The sequence below is a fragment of the Cervus elaphus genome, chromosome 32 (assembly GCF_910594005.1).
Source record: "Cervus elaphus chromosome 32, mCerEla1.1, whole genome shotgun sequence".
Classification (NCBI taxonomy): domain Eukaryota; kingdom Metazoa; phylum Chordata; class Mammalia; order Artiodactyla; family Cervidae; genus Cervus; species Cervus elaphus.
The window spans coordinates 22,133,556-22,150,143 of record NC_057846.1 but is presented as its reverse complement, the minus strand read 5'-3'; the positions used below and the strand labels follow the sequence as shown (position 1 = coordinate 22,150,143).

General features: G+C 46.0%; 1 non-coding gene across 1 annotated transcript; it reads left to right on the top strand.

Annotated features, from left to right (window-relative positions):
• The first annotated feature begins 2,755 nt into the window (after positions 1 to 2,755).
• LOC122688147 lies at positions 2,756 to 2,864 on the top strand. The gene has a single exon (XR_006339365.1). It is a non-coding gene; the product is annotated as a U6 spliceosomal RNA (small nuclear RNA).
• The last annotated feature ends 13,724 nt before the right edge of the window (positions 2,865 to 16,588 follow it).

Genomic DNA, 16,588 nt, shown 5'->3' with positions numbered 1-16,588 from the left:
ATTCTTTACAAACTATTTCAGACAAGCTCCTGATAACCTGAAATAGAGGTGCTACCTGTCTTGCTCTCATCTAAGATGCTTTTCCACTTCGTGAGTCCCTAGTCACTGCTCAGAAAGCTAATTTATTTTGTCCTCACATTTTCAATGAACAGCTTCGCGTGTATGTAGCAGCAAAATCTGAGATGACTAGATCTTTAGGTTTCTTTAATTATCCAACAAGGATGATGCGAGCTGGTGTGAGGAAATAGGTCTTCTATGTTCCTGATGGGAGTGTAAGCTGATATAACAGTTTCGGAGGGTAGTTTTATGCTATGTATCAAGAGTTTTGGATTAAATAATTAACAGAGAATAATATATATTAAATAAGCTGTTAATAATTTAAAATTATTTGATCAAATGAGTGTATTTCTAGAAATTTATCTTAAATAATCAAAGCTCTATCAAATGATTTGATTCCAAAGATGTTCACTGATTAAATAAATCCTGAGGGTGTGATGTACAGCATAGTGACTTTAGTTAACAATACTGTATCATGTTTGAAAGCTGCTAAGGAAAAAAGAAAAGAAAGTTGTTAAGAGAGTAGATCTTTAAGATTCTCATCAGGAGAAAAAAATTGTAAATAGATACAAACAGAAGGTGGAATGTCTCTGAACAGGAGGAAAGAAAAGGGTGTAGTTTTGAGCTGTAGGTGAAAATTTGAAGTTCCCTATGATCTATTTTTAGGAGACTTCCCTGGTTGTTCAGATGGTAAAGCCTCTGCCTACAATGCAGGAGACCTGGGTTCGATCCCTAGGTTGGGAAGATCCCCTGGAGAAGGAAACGGCAACCCACTCCAGTATTCTTGCCTGGAAAATTCCATGGACAGAGGAGCCTGGTGGGCTCCAGCCTATGGGATCGCAAAGAGTTGGACACAACTGAGCAACTTCACTTTTTTTATGATCTATTTTATCTACGTGACAGCCTGCAAAGGTCCACATCCCACCAGCAGGAACCCACCTCTCCCAAGACTTCTTTTACACATGTGGCCATGTAAAATTATTAAAAAAAAACAAAACAAAAAACTATCCCTAATAGAGAAAAGCATTTTAATTACCCATTAGAAAAGGAAGGCTATTTTCGTTTTTAAATTTTAATTTTCTGCTGCACTGTGTAACACCAGAAAGCAAAAGTTTTTGAGAGTCGTCTGTTTCAGCAGAAATTCCATTTATCTTGCAACTGGCAAGTCCTTGGTTAGTAGGATGAAAAGTGATCTCCCACAAAATGTCCATGCCAAACCTGTGAATGTGGCCTTATTTGGAAAATCTACTTGGCAGATGTAATTAAGGCTCTCAAGAGATCATCCTGCATTATCTGGTGGGCCTTGAATCCAAAGACAAGAGTCTTTACAAAGAGGGGAGACACAGGCTGGAGAGAAAAACACACGGAGAAGGCCCTGTGGAGTCGGAGACAGAGCCGAGTGGCGAGTGACGCCAACAGCCACTAGGAGCTGGAAGAGGCCGGGAAGGGAATGCCGCACCACCACCCACGGCCTCCAGAGGGCGCTCAGCCAGCCGCCGCCGTGATTTCAGGCTTCCGGCCCCAGAACTGAAAGGGGATAACTTCCTATCTTTCTAAGTGTTAATGATCTTTTTGTGACCCCAGGGAAGAAAGCCCGCCAGGCTCCTCTGTCCATGGGATTCTCTAGGCAAGAACACTGGAGTGTGCTGCCATGCCCTCCTCCAGGGGATCTTCCCTATCGAAGGGTCGAATCGGGGTCTCCTGCATTGCAGGCAGATTCTTCACCAGCTGAGCCACCAGGGAAACCCCCTATTGTTTTAAGCCATCTATAATGTCTTACAGAAGCCAGAGGAAAGCAATACACCCCATCTCGGCCTATCATCCATCCTTGTTACTGCGCTGGTCACCAGGTGGCCCTGGAGGGGGTTATGTGATTCCTGTCTATCATTCTAAAGAGCAGTTTTCCATTAAAAAGTTGTAGCTGGTTTGTTTGGAACACAGGCCTGGAAATGCATTTCAACTTTGCCTCTTGAATGTTTTTCCGAGTCTCAGCTTCTTTCTCCCATTTCCTCTCTGAGTTCTTCTCATTTGGAGGTGCCCCTTGATTTCTGGAGAACTTCTCAGACAGCAGAGAGGATCTGAGAGTCTGCACTGTGTGTGGGGTCCAGCTTTGGTCCCCAGGAGCCCTGTCCCTGTGATCCAAGACGGACTCCTCGTCACCTTTTGCCCTCGACCTGAATGAATATTGGATTATTGGATTATTTTCTTATACACTCTCATCTATGTAGGGAGGTTGGGTCGTCTCATAAGAAGCTGGGTAGAACTCTTTCACTATAGATTTCCATGGATTTAGAGGAAACTCCTTTAGTTTCACAATGTGGATGGATTCACCGTCGGCCTCACTTGGTTTGGCAGGGCTGTGTGGGTCTATTGTCGATACACAACAGACAAGGAAAGAGAAGTCATTCAACGTGGGCCTGATGGGTGGAAGGTGATGCAGGTGAGACAAAGGCAGATGAAGGCATGAGAACCAGACAGGAGACAGGAGGGAGGGAGAGGCTTGGCCCCAGGCCGAGGTCGCTGAGTCTAGCCCACCCTGCGAGCAAGGCCCATCGAGACCTTCCCAGTTACGTGTGCTGATAAATTTCCTTTTTTGAGGGAGGTAGTTCATGGTAAGTTTCTGTGACCTACCATTGAAAGAGAACAAACTCTTGAGCAAAAATTGCCAATGATATACTGATTGTCAAAGTTTCTTTGCGTGCTCGCTTCGGCAGCACATATACTAAAATTGGAATGATACAGAGAAGATTAGCATGGCCCCTGTGCAAGGATGACACGCAAATTCATGACACGCGGTCCATATTTTTACAGAGTGAAGTAAGCCAGAAAGATAAAGACCAATGCAGTATACTAACGCATATATATGGAATTTTAAAAAATGGTAATGATAACCCTATATGCAAAACAGAAAAAGAGACACAGATGTACAGAACAGACTTTTAGACTCTGTGGGAGAAGGCGAGGGTGGGATGTTCTGAGAGAACAGCATTGAAACAAGTATACTATCAAAGGTGAAACAGATCACCAGCCCAGGTGGGATGCATGAGACAAGTGCTCAGGGCTGGTGCACTGGGAAGACCCAGAGGGATCGGATGGGGAGGGAGGCGGGAGGGCGGATCGGGATGGGGAACACATGTAAATCTGTGGCTGATTCATGTCAATGTATGGCAAAAACCACTACAATATTGTAAAGTAATTAGCCTCCAATTAATAAAAATAAATGAAAAACAAAACCAAAACCAAAACCAAAGTTTCTTTGCCTCATAACAGGAAAGCAATAAAGCACTGGCATCTTCAAACTTTTAGTCCCGTGTTCTTACATTTAAAAGGGAGCATATTTAACCTTGTCTCATGTGCCGAATGCAAGTCACGTGGAAGGTATAATCAAAAAGCTCAGTAAATGACAATTAAAAATTTCACAAAATCCAGTTAAGAATGGACACAAGATTAGTGTCTTCCATTTGCTTCCCTGTTACACTAACACACCGATGCCACCACGTACATGTCTTGTAGGCACAGGAAACTGAAACTCCAATCAGAAGGACATTCTGGGTGGATCTGGTGGCGTTGATGGTGGCCAATCCATTTCCTTTCATGGTTGGTCTCAATTTAAAGATTAGTCCAAAAGTTACAAATTAACTTTTTGGTGGGTACAGTTTCATTTGTCGAAAATCACAAGATTGCAAGTGATGTGTACAAGTTACATGCTGCTTAAAAGTTGACATTTTCAGAGAACCTTGCTAGTAAGCGACTAGGTGAAATTCACTGGATACTCAATATAAGACCTGCCCTGCCCAGAGGTCATCGAGCAAACACATCGTCAGTTAGCCTGACTAATTGACGTTTTCTGGTCCTCTGGGAAGTTCACGGATGGACGCCACCACAGGCAGCAAGCTTTCAGCCCGCAGGCTGTTCTAAGCAATTGACTCTCACCGGTTGAGTGGTATCATTGCCTTAAATTAGTGCCAATTGTTTCCTAACCGGTTAATGCCATTTTTTTCTTGGTATTGCTTTGTATTTTAGTTCAACATCACAGGAACTGATTCAATTTGAGTCAGAATAAACTTCATTCATATGAAAACTAGTTTGAGAACTTTGGAAAAATCAATCAAGGTGAGTAACTCAAAACTGCTCTTATCTTGGGAGTTGGTGAGACAATTGTAACAGATGAGGGGCGAGTCAGAAGAATCCTGACATGCGCACCTGAAATGCTCAAGAGCTGTAAGTTTTTACTCTACTTTAAAGAAACCAAGAGCAGATTCAGCGGAGGGGGTGTTCAAGTGTGATTTCTGTACCGAAGTCAGAAATTCCCTAGTCCATTGACCCGTTCTCCTGATGTCGCGAGATGAGTGTCGATAGGCAGAACGTTTATTTCTGTCTTTGCAAGTAAAGTGATGTGATTCAGGTGAACACGTGTCATTATTCCTAAATGCTTATTTACTCACGTGGCTGCGGGTTCAGTCGTGGCCCGCAGGATCTTTGTTGAGTCATGTGGAATCTTTCACTGGGGCACAGGGTCAGCAATTCCAAGGCATGTGGGATCTCAGCTCCCCAACCAGGGATTGAACCCGTGTCCCCTGCATTGCAGCATGGATTCTTAGCCGTTGGGCCACCAGGAAGTCTCTGTGTCATTGTTCCTGATTCCCCACTTCAAGAGACTGTTTTTCCATTTGATGACTAACTCCCCACACTGATCTCATCTGATAAGCGAGCTTCTGCCCCTCTCAGCCCTCGTCTCCCTCCTGAGCAGGAATCTGCAGAAATCAGCAGTGGCTAGAGGCTCACATGCCCCCTTTTCCACCGTTCTCGGCTGTCTTTTGCCTTTGGGTCAGGCTTCCACGTTTTTAAAAACTGAAATACAGACGATTTACAATATGGAGCTAGTTTCAGGTGTACAACAAAGTGATTAAGTCATATTTTTTTTTTCAGGCTATTTTCCATTAGAGGTTATTACAAGGTATTGAGTATAGTTCCCTGTTGTTCTAGTCGCTTCAGACCTGTCCGACTCTTTCGTGACCCCATGGACTGTAGCCCTCCAGGCTCCTCTGTCCATGGGATTTCCCAGGCAAGAATACTCGAGTGGGTTGCCACTTCCTTCTCCAGGGAATCTTTCCAACATAGGGATCAAACCTGCATCTCCTATGTTAGCAGGCAGATTCTTTACCACTGAGCCACCAGGGAAGCCCTATAGTTCACTGTTCTACACAGTAAGTCCTCGTTGCTTCTCTATTCTATATGTGGTAGTGGGTATCTGTTAATACCATACTCCTGATTTATCCCTCCCCCTCCCTTTCCCTTTTGGTAACCATAAATTTGTGAATCTGTTTCTGTTTAAGCCTACACAATACTTTTTGTCGATGGGGTGATACACTTAGTATTCACAGGGGCCAGGCAGGTAACATGAAGGAGTGAAGTTGTCAATTGCAATAACAATAGATAACTTATGCTTTCATTTCAAAAGGGATACTCTTTATACCTACAAATAGCTATGCCGTTTTGTTCTGTTGTTTTAAGTTGAAGCGTGTGCTTCTCCCACTGTCTTTTGGTTTTTTACTTTTGCTCAAGACTTGGGTAACTAATATTAGGGGCAGATCCAAGTTTTTCAAGAGAAGCAGATACAATTTGGAAGGTCAGCTTTAAGAAAAAAAGTGTAGGGACATCCCTGGTGGTCCAGTGGTTAAGACTTGGCCTTCCAATGCAGGGGGTGCAGGTTCAGTCCCTGGTTGGAGAGCTAAGATCCCACATGCTTGGCGGCCAAAACCCAAAACATAAAAAACAGAAGCAATATTGTAACAAATTCAATAAAGACTTTAAAAATGGTCCACATCTATGTTTCTATGTATAAATAAACAAGTGAGCCATGCAAATACATTTTAAATGTTCTTCCTTATGTTGAGTTGCGCAAATGTGATGTCAAATAACTCTGAGATGAAATACATTGACTCACTGATGACTATGTTCCATTTTATAACTGGAAATGCTTATCTCTCTGGTGATCTCACTGTGCTGGTAGAATTTTGTGTTCTGTTTTTGTCTGCAGCTGCAAGACTTCAAGACAGAAGTCATGTCAGATACATGAACGCTTGATATAACACTTTGGATACATAATGCATGTAACTTCAAGTACAAGTGGTTTTTCTGTTTGAAGTACTGCTAGAGATTTGTGCCCTCAAACACAGGAATTTTGATAAATTCTTTTTCACATAGTTTCTTCCCCAAAAGAAGTATGGTGTACTTAACAGTCACTCAGTCATGTCTGACTCTTTGTGACCCCATGAACTATAAAGTCCATTGAATTCTCCAGGCCAGAATACTGGAGTGGGTAGCCATTCCCTTCTCTAGGGGATCTTCCCAACCCAGGGATCGAACCCAGGTCTCCCGCATTGCAGGCAGATTCTTTGCCATCTGAGCCACAAGGGAAGCCCAGAAAGCCAAACATGCACCCCTAACGGATGACAAAGGATGCCCAGCTTCTAGGGGCCTGCCTGCAGCTTCCTGGGGCCAGCAGCCTCCAATTAGGGCCAACTGGAAGCCTTCCCTTCCTTCCACTACAAAGCTCTCCCAGCCCTCTGCCTGCCTTTGCATCTCTGCCAAAGTTGTGGTCATGACGGTTGACCTCTTTACTTGTTCTCATTTGTCTCTGTTTACCTCCATAGGCCTGAGGGGTTAAGCTGGATGGTTTGCAATTAATCCCATCCAATAAAAAGATAGAATCTAAAAATTAATAAACAATTTCTTGATTGGAAACAAAACCTCCGTTCCTCCTCCACCCCCGCCTTCCATGTATACAATCAGTATTGCTGGGTAGACAAAGCATTTTCCCTTGTTATAAATTCTAAGGTCAGGCCTTCCCATTAACCATCCCAGGTCAGCCAGGATGCGTTAAACCGCCAGTAACTAAAACCCTGGCTTAAACAACAAGCAAATTTGTTTTCTCCTAACAGGAAGTCTGGAGGTGGGACGGTGCTGGAGTCACCGGCTCCGTGTGTTACGGTTTCACCAAGGGCCGGAGGTCTTTCCATCGCTCCGTCGTCGTCCTCAACATTGACTTCCGCGGGGCGTGTCCACGAATTGCAGCGGGATGTAGGAAAGAGACCCTGCCTCCCTGTGAGACTGTTCTAGGGCCGACGGAACTTTCCCCAGAAGCCCCTAGTCGGCTTCTCACTTCCTGTTGGGCAGCCTCGGGTCCTAAATCCGTTCTAGGACCATCACCAGGAGGAGCAGCATTACGCTCGGTCCAGGCCGGCCCACCCTGATGGGGTGAGGTTGGTCGGCTCCCCCCGACCCCCAGGGGGCACAGCTGCCTTGGGGGAGCGGTGGCTAACGGGACCGAGCTGGGGTGAGGGTAGATGTGAGGAAGGAGGAGGGGGTGATGTGCCCTGGGTGGGCAGGCATCACCCCCACACCTACCTGCTGTATGCTTTGGTTCTGTGGTGAGGAGTAGTGAGGGTCTTTCTGTGCTCTGTGTGGATGATGAGGGATTAGAGGTGATGGCTAAAGGGCAGGCAGGGGTTTTTAAGTTGATCGCGGTGATGACCGCACCACTGTGAGTACACGAGAAGCCATTGAATGGTGCACTCTAAATGTGTGAATTGCGTGGTACCTAATTACATCTGAATGAAGCTCTTACCAAAACAAGTCTTTGGATTGGAATCGGATAGTAGTAATACAATGACGAAAAGAGAATTGATTGCAGCTATTTCCCGAGGCCCAGCTTGCACCTATAGGCACCCAGTTTGGCGCCTATAAGCTTCTGAGTTGTTAGACCCTAGAGATCCTCAATACCAGGTTGCCACTCATTCGCTTCCTTGCGTGTAGCTTCTTTACAGGCCGGCACAGCAGATGCCAGTCTGGCCAGACCGGCCATCCCGGAGGAGAGGAAGATGTCTTGGCTTCTCCATCAAGCTGAGGAATTCCTCCCCTGCTCCTGCCCAGGGGCCCCCTGTGAATGTCCGCTGGGCACCAGCTGATGCCGGAACGGGACCAGAGGCTCTCCTTGCCCTGGGCTGGCCCGTGGTGCTTGGAGAAAGAAGAGGAGTGTCTTCTGTCTGACGCAGGTGTGTAACCATCAGGTCCAAGTCAGAGATGAAGCAGCGTTAAGGACAGCAGCCTGGCAACAAGGGAGACACGGACGTAAAGAACAGACTCTTGGACTCAGTGGGAGAAGGCGAGGGTGGGATGATGTGAGAGAATAGCCCTGAAACATACACGCTACCATCTGTAAAACAGATAACCAGTGGGAGTTTGATGCATGACGCAGGGCACCCCAAACCCATGCTCTGTGGCCACCTGGAGCCATGGGGTGGGGCGGGAGGTGGGAGGGGGGTTCAGGATTGGGGGAGACACATGTGTACCCATGGCCGATTCATATTGATGTATGGCAAAAACCGTCACAATATTGTAAAGTAGTTATCCTCCAATTAAAAAAATAAAAAAAACCAGCAGCCGGGGGTCCTGACACTACAGGACCCCAGGGCTCCTTTGAACCCTGGTTGGGGTTTTGTTTTCCTTTTAAAGAGCCATCTGTACATCGGCTTTTCAAAAACGTGCTTTGTAAATGACAAACTCAAGCAGCTCTACAAGGCAAGGACTCAAGGAACACTTAAACTTCTTTCCTTTTAGGTTATCTTGTAATGTTTAGAGAATACCTACAAACTTTAAAAAAATAATCACCTTCAGCAGGACACACCACTTTACGTTCTATCACGGCTTAAACGTCCAGATCTGAACGTGCTGGCAAGGTCCGCACTTGTCATGGTTAATGGCCATAGGCTGTTTCATGTCATCGCACAATTTGCTTAACCATTTCCCTATTGTGCGTCCTGGCTCGTTTCCAGTTTTGTATTGTGTTGAACCGCAGTTGCTGCACATATATTTGTGAATGCTCAGTTATTTTTTTCTTAGAATTATTTTCTTGCAGCATATTCCCAAAAGTGGAATGACTGGGTCACACCATTCTTAGCTCCTGTTACATATTGTCTGATTTTTTTTTTCTCAAAGAGAGGAACCACTACAAACTCACCAGCATTGTATGAATGTACTTATTTCCTTAAACTCCTGCCAGCATTGTGCTCTATTCTTAAAAAAAAAAAAATGCTAGCTTAATAGATGGGAGATTGTTTCAAGTGACATATCTATCATTGCTGGGGGTTTGAAATCCATCAGCCTGGCATGGGGCCAGGTGGCCACAGGTCGGCAAAGAGTTTCCAGCATGAGAGAATGTAGCCGGCCGTGCCCAGGGAAAAGTAAATAGGTCACCCAGGAGGCAGGCCCCCCAGTGACCAGAGGTCATTTCTCTTCCACAGAAGAGGCTCCTAAGGAGGCTTGTACCACACGTGGGAGGTGTCTGCTGTCCCCCAGGGCAGACTCCAAGAATTCTATGAGTCTGGCCCTTCAAACTCTCCCATCCCATCCTTAGGTAGGTAATGCGTTTGGGGCTCGTGTGACAAGTTGGACTTTATGAAAGTGTGGAGGGGAGCCCCGGGGAACCACACAGGGGCTGGGAGCACGGCTCTGCCCCTGCTTCTCTCCACCCTGTACGTGCGCTGAGGTTCCGGGCCCCGGGCCTCCAACATCATCTCTTCTCCAGCCAACAACAGCCTTCCACCCAAACTGGAGCCATTCCAGATGACTGAGCCTGGAGGTCCCTGCAGATGCCGTGTCATTTAACCCAGATGATGCTTGGTTGGGGGGCCCCAGATGGCAGGGAGCTTCCTCTTGGGGTGTGCCCTTAACTGTGGACATTCTCAAGATCAATCCAAGATGATCCCGACTGGAGAGGCGTCAGGACACCACAGGGCTTCTCGCCTCCAGATCTGCTGTTTCTTCTGCCTGGACACCTTCCTCCATCTTTGCTGTTGCTAATACCTGTCATTTCAATATCATCTTCTTCCAGAAGCTCGTTCCTGACCTCCGGTTCTGGGTTAGGAGCTGCTCTTCTGAGCTCCCATAGCATCCAGCACATACCCCTCCCTTTACTTTTAAAGAAAGATTATTTATTTAGGTGCACCAAGTCTTAGTTGCAACATGCAGGATTTTTTGTTGTTGTTGTTAGGGGTGGCCTGTGGGATCTAGTTTCCTGACTAGGGATTGAACATGGGCCCCCTGCATTGGGAGTGCAGAGTCTTAGCCACTGGACCACCAGGGAAGTCCTGTGTCCTGCTCTTTTCCTGGTCTAACGCTCATCACACTGGACTGTGGTGGCTAGAAGCCTGTTTGAGCCATGTCCAGTCCATGGGGCAGGGCTCAGTTTGTGGAACGAACAGATGTATGGACGAATGTATGTGATGATGGAAAGATGGAGTAATTAACCCTGGTACTGACAGTGGCCACCAGGACTGACATTCTGCAGCAATCCGGGGCTGGACCAGAAGCTTGTGAGGTATCCACGGCAAGTGAGCCCTTGGATTCTCTTCGCTTCAGAACCTGGAGATGAGTAGGACTGACTCCCAGCTGAGGCAGGAAGGGGAGCGCTCTAGGGTCTCGTAGTCAATGGGTTCTTGGGTTATCTCTCAGCTTTAGTAAAATCAGAATCAATTCTTCCAAACACATTTTGGGCTATGGGCTTATAGCATCAGATTCTCTTTACAGAATGAGGCCAGAAAAGAAAAAAGAAATAAAAACGATCAATCAAAACTTCGTTGCGAGGAAGCAGATTTCCTTTTCTGTTATGTTGCTCTTGGAAGACCTCACAAAATACCCCATGTGTATCACAGTCCGGGCCCTTGATGAGTCCTTACCACGCTTCATCCTGTTTACTTGATGGACATCAATGAGCCACTGCAAAGTTCTGGTCACACTGGGGGCCAGGGCTGGGGTTCCTTGGGTGGGAAGTGGGCACAGAAATTCTAAATTTGGGGCAACTGGAGGAACACAAAAATACAACACAAAATTTGAGCTGATAATTGTGCTGAAAGCTAGGCCTAAGAACAAGGACAACAGTGAGAGCAGGTTGGCAGAGAGGAGCGGGCATGAGCGTCCCTGGGCAAGCGGGTGCTGCGGAGTCCAAGCCTGGTTCTGAGTGGTCATGACAAGGTGGTCTCTGAAGAGCCAAGGCCCCACGAGGAGATGGAGCTTCCAGAAAGGGACAGCATACAGCCACTGCCCTTAAGGACTTTCCCAAACATCCAGTCAGCAGGGAAACTGGACAAGGAAGCAGATCACAGCACACAGAAGGCGCTGGTGAAAGGGAATATTATTTTCCAGCCGTGGTCATTTTCTCATTGCAGGGACAAAAATATACCAGCAGTAAACTTTTTATCTAATAATTTAGACAGGATTCACATTAGTCTTTAAAATTTTTTTTAAATTCCTTTTTTCCCTTTATTTCTTTTAAAAACAATTTATTTTTGGCTGCCCTGGGTCTTCATTGCTGCTCAGGGGCTTTCTCTAGTTGTAGTGAGTAGGGGTTACTCTCTCGTTGCAGGGCATGGGTTTCTGTTGTTGAGGATCCCAGGTTCTAGAGTACAGGCTTCCGTAGTTGTGGCCCATGGGCTGAGTTGTCCCAAGGCATGTGGGATCTGCCCAGACCAGGGATCGAACCCATGTCCCCTGAATTGGCAGGCAGATTCTTAACCACTGTACCACCAGGGAAGTCCTGCACTTCAGTCTTTGCTTAAGCAAAGAGTTTACTTCGTGTGTGTTTGATTTAAAGATGGTTGCATAAATCTATCTTTTCATGTAATCTTCAAAATTTTAATGTTGGACGTACTCTGGCGGAAAAGCGATAAATCAGTAAGAGGAAAAATTCTTGCAACAGTGTTGTTTTGCAGGGTTTATAATTTTGTCTTTGCCAACCTCAGATTCTTTAAAGAAGTAGGTTAGGTGAGATATAAATTATAAATTAACAAGTAAAAATAGAATCCCTAGATTCTACTATTTTCTCTGTACCATAGATTATGCCCACGTATAATTAAATTTTGTTTTCAGTATATCACGTAAAGACAATGACAACTACTCTTTCTTAGGCAACTAGATATCCTATTTACTTTAAATGTAATTTTCTTCAAGTTCTTCAAACTGGGAATCACAGATGCTTAAGCATCTGCAAGATTTTAATTTTGTATTTTCACCTTATTGATAATTTTTTAAAATTGGCAATTATGAAGAGAAAAATTACAGTGGCAATTTGCATTTGGTATTTTCATAAAAGACTGAATTTCTTAAGTCATTGTTTTCTCAAATTGGGATTCATGAGCAAATTCTGAGAGGACTTAAAAATTATTTCCCTGAAAATTCCTCAAGTTTAAGAAACATTTGCTCTAATCAGTTCAGTTCAATTCAGCCACTTGGTCGTGTCCGACTCCCTGCAACCCCATGAATTGCAGCAGGCCAGGCCTCCCTGTCCATCACCAACTCCTGGAGTTTACTCAAACTCATGTCCATCGTGTCAGTGATGCCATCCAAACATCTCATCCTCTGTCGTCCCCTTCTCCTCCTGCCCTCAATCTTTTCCAGCACCAGGGTCTTTTCCAAGGAGTCGGTTCTTCACATCAGGTGGCCAAAGTATTGGAGTTTCAGCTTCAGCATCAGTCCTTCCAATGAACACCCAGGACTGATCTCCTTTAGGATGGACTGGTTGGATCTCCTTGCAGTCCAAGGGACTCTCAAGAGTCTTCTCCAACACCACAGTTCAAAAGCATCAATTCTTCTGCGCTCATCTTTCTTTATAGTCCAACTCTCACATCCATACATGACTACTGGAAAGACCATAGCTTTGTCTAGATGGACCTTTGTTGGCAAAGTAATGTCTCTGCTTTTTAATATGCTCTCTAGGTTGGTCATGGCTTTTCTTCTTATAATACAAAGTCCATTCTTCTCTGGTTGTTTTGAGCTTCATATTAATGACATATTAACATTCTAGCTCATGTTTTTCAATGTCTCTTTGATATTAAATCAAGTCCTAGCTTGTTAAAGATCTACTTCTACCTTTATTTCCTAAAGCACTTTTGTTTTTCTATTTGGTTTTCGATTTATCAAGAAGCATTGAGTTTTTTTCTTTTTTTTCCCCGAAGGCCATGATTTTCTAAAGATTGTTAGAAGATTTTCTAAAGATTGTTACTAAGGATTCAAGTAGGAGTTGCATGAATGTCCCAAGCCAGCTGAAATATCTTTGTCTTTTCCTTACTGTAAGGATCATGGAACTGTTTGAAAGCTTCGCCTTTACAAAAATAAGTTTCAAATTATGCAGGGGTCCTGATGGCTTTAAGAGTCAGTCCAATTGAACACTGAGGGCATGTGAAGTGAAATTCAGATGAGGAAGGTTTACTTACAGTGTCTGATGGTTTGAATTGGATCTTTAATAAGGAAACATCAAGGAGACGGATGAAGACTTCCAATCTGTGATCACTCTCTACTGGCAAGGAATAAACCACGTGCAGTGAATTTTATTCAAGTCCTGCCCAGTCTCCTGGGCTAAACTCAAATGCCACTTTCTCCTTGACACCATCCCATGTCAGTCTATTTCTTCCTTTCCTTAACTGGCCCTCCTCTTTCCCCTTAATGCAGCTTCTTTAATAAGTCCCTGGTCTGTGGCTGGCCCTGTCTTTACCTGTGTTATTTTTCTGTGGCCCGCCGCCCCATCTTTACCTGTGTTAGTTATACTGGTGCATGTCTTGTCTTCCCTGTAAGACTGTACACCATCTTTTTAAAGAGGGGCCACATCCATCTGCCCGGAGCATTCACAGCATTATATATGTATTCAGTCAATCAGCCAGTAAAGTCTTGAATGTAAAATGTTGCGGGGGTGGGGGGGTTGGGGGGGGCATGCTCCAAGCTCACGGGGACCGTATCTATCTATCTTTGTGTGAGTCAGAGATCCTACTGCAATTCCTTTCATCTGTCAGTTCTCGGTAACTCTCGGCTGAGTGAATGGATGATAGGAATGGCAAGGTCATCACACAGCCTTTGAAAGCACCAGAGTCACTCTGCACCCATCCTGACTCCTCATCTGAGCCAGAGTAGGCGGAATAGCATTGGTAATACCTCACAGGTTTGTTTTTTTTTCCTACTCTGCTTGAAATCCACAGGTACATCTCATGATGCCATTGCAACCCCCAACCCCCAATCCCTCTTCAAACTCTAAAATCCTCAGGGCGGCATGGCTCATTCAGTCATTCAACAAACATTCAGAGAGCGCCTAATACATGCAGAGATGTGCCTCTGATAGGTTCCAGGGATACAGAGGTGAAAAGACAGATGGATTCAGGTGTGTAGAGAGCTCATGTTTTAGTAAAGACAGGAGGACAATGACCAGGAGCAAATACATCAGAATCCAGAGTGGCTGGAGGGTGCGGGGATGGAGGAGGTAATCAAGTTGGACTAGGTGTTCAGAGGCTCAGAGTCAATGAACTCCAAGAAAGGGGCTCTTCCAAATGGGAAAAATTACATTTTTATTAGCTTAGCTTAGTATAGGAACATAACTGGAAATGCCTGGTGCAGGAGGGAACAAGCTGATGGATGACTGGGTGGATGGATGGCTGGATGATAAAATTCAGGGCAGATGCAAAGTAGTTCACATTTACAATGTCTTTAAGTCAATTCTTCTCCTCTTAGAAGTACAGTTTTCCTTCCAGCTAAGGCTGATGGAAATCTTTATGCTGATTCTTCTCACAGCCCTTCTCCCTAAGCAGTATCCTAGGGAGACTTGACAAGAAACGCTGACTCTGGATCCAGCCTCCCAGGCTTGGCCACGGGTCGAGCAGGTGGGCCGGTGGCCACAGGAACCACAGTTGATGACCGGGCCATCTGATCCTGCTAATCTGAGGGCAAGCGAGACCATCACCCAAAACCGCCCTGGACGGATCAGTGTCAGACGAGCAATCCGATGAGAGAGCCATTCACTCTCATCAGAAGGGAAAGAGTGGGTTTCACCAGGAGGCCAGCGGAGCCAAGCCCGCCTGCCAAGACTTTTCCAATGGCATGAACCCCGGTTTTAGAAGACTCCAGGTGTATGAGGACTTTGGAAAGGGGGACTTGTTTCAACCAGTGTACAACAACCAGTCGGCCGCTGAAGAAATGCAATTTCCCGTCATCCTGCGAACGTGGGTTTGAAAGACAAAATACAAAGTGAAGATAGTAGCTCTGTTGGCTGAGGGCCTCCTGTGCTTTGCAGTTCCCACAGTTCTCCCCAGCCCTCTCAGTCAGCTGGTGAATGCTAGTGAATTGTTACTATTATCCCCATTTTACAGATCAAGGCACTGAGGCTCAGAGAAGAGAAAGAAGTGGTCTCTACTGCAGAAGTGTACATAGCTGAGTTAAGGGTTTGAATCAGGTCTTTCTGATGCCAGAGCCCAAGCTCTTGCATTTCCTTTAAGTAAGCCTTTGATTTATGGAGAAATCTCATTCTCTTCGGCAGGGGTAGGGAACCCATGTAATAATTCTGAAATAAGACCATTTTATGAGTGTTAGGACCCACTGCAGTATTCTTGCCTGGAAAATCCCATGGACGGAGGAGCCTGGTAGGCTGCAGTCCATGGGGTTGCTGAGAGTCGGACACGACTGAGCAACTTCACTTTCACTTTTCACTTTCATGCATTGGAGAAGGAAATGGGAACCCACTCCAGTGTTCTTGCCTGGAGAATCCCAAGGACGGGGGAGCCTGGTGGACTGCCGTCTATGGGGTCGCACAGAGTCGGACACGACTGAAGTGACTTAGCAGCAGCAGCAGCATGAGTATTAGGTGGGGATTTTCAAAGGCCCTTTATATTGACTGGGTGAATACTGTGGGTCTTTGGGAACTGCCCACAGCGGGGGTCAAGTGGTTGCCGCCACCCTCTCCCTTGGAGCCGGGGAGGGACCACTTGAAATCCACTGCTGAATCTCATCACGCCACTCCAACTCCCAACCCCAAATTCCCTTCCAAACTCTAAAACCCCGAGCAGGAACAGGTGTGTTAACAAAGAGTTTATGAAAGAGAGGTCAAGACAAAAACCGTCACTGGGACACAAGGATTTCCTTTGCAAGGGGATTTATGAGCGAGACTGCCTTCTGACCCCCTGAGCACGCTGCCCCAGGGAAACCCGAAGGAAACAAGCTGTTGAGAGAACAAAGGGGCTTGTGTTCCGGGAGCTGGGTACCTTGCAGTCGCAGGTGCTCTGGGATGGGGAGGGCCAATGTGCCTGCCCCTCCACCGACTCTCTCGCCACCCCGCTCCTGGACTGGGCAGCGCCTGCCTGGCTCTGGGTTGGAGTGATGTATCCATCCCGGCTCTGAAGGCCCTGGGGCACAGTCGGCTGCTCAGATGAGTCATCTGCTCCGGATTTTTAAATTCCCTCTGAAGACCGGTGACTCCCAGCATAGGTCTCTCCGCTGGGATCTCTGAGCGCCGGGTGCCTTTATCCAGCCGCCTACTTGGCATCGCCGAGCGGATAACTAATAGGATCTCGAATATGAAACGACCCCAAAGGGGTCTTGAGCCTTCTACCTGCTGCCATCTCCTCTGGTCTCATTTCAGGACACGTTGTCACCAGCCGCCCAGAGGCTCAAGTCACGACCCTGGGGGTCACGGTCGACTCCTCTGTCCTTCTCCCTC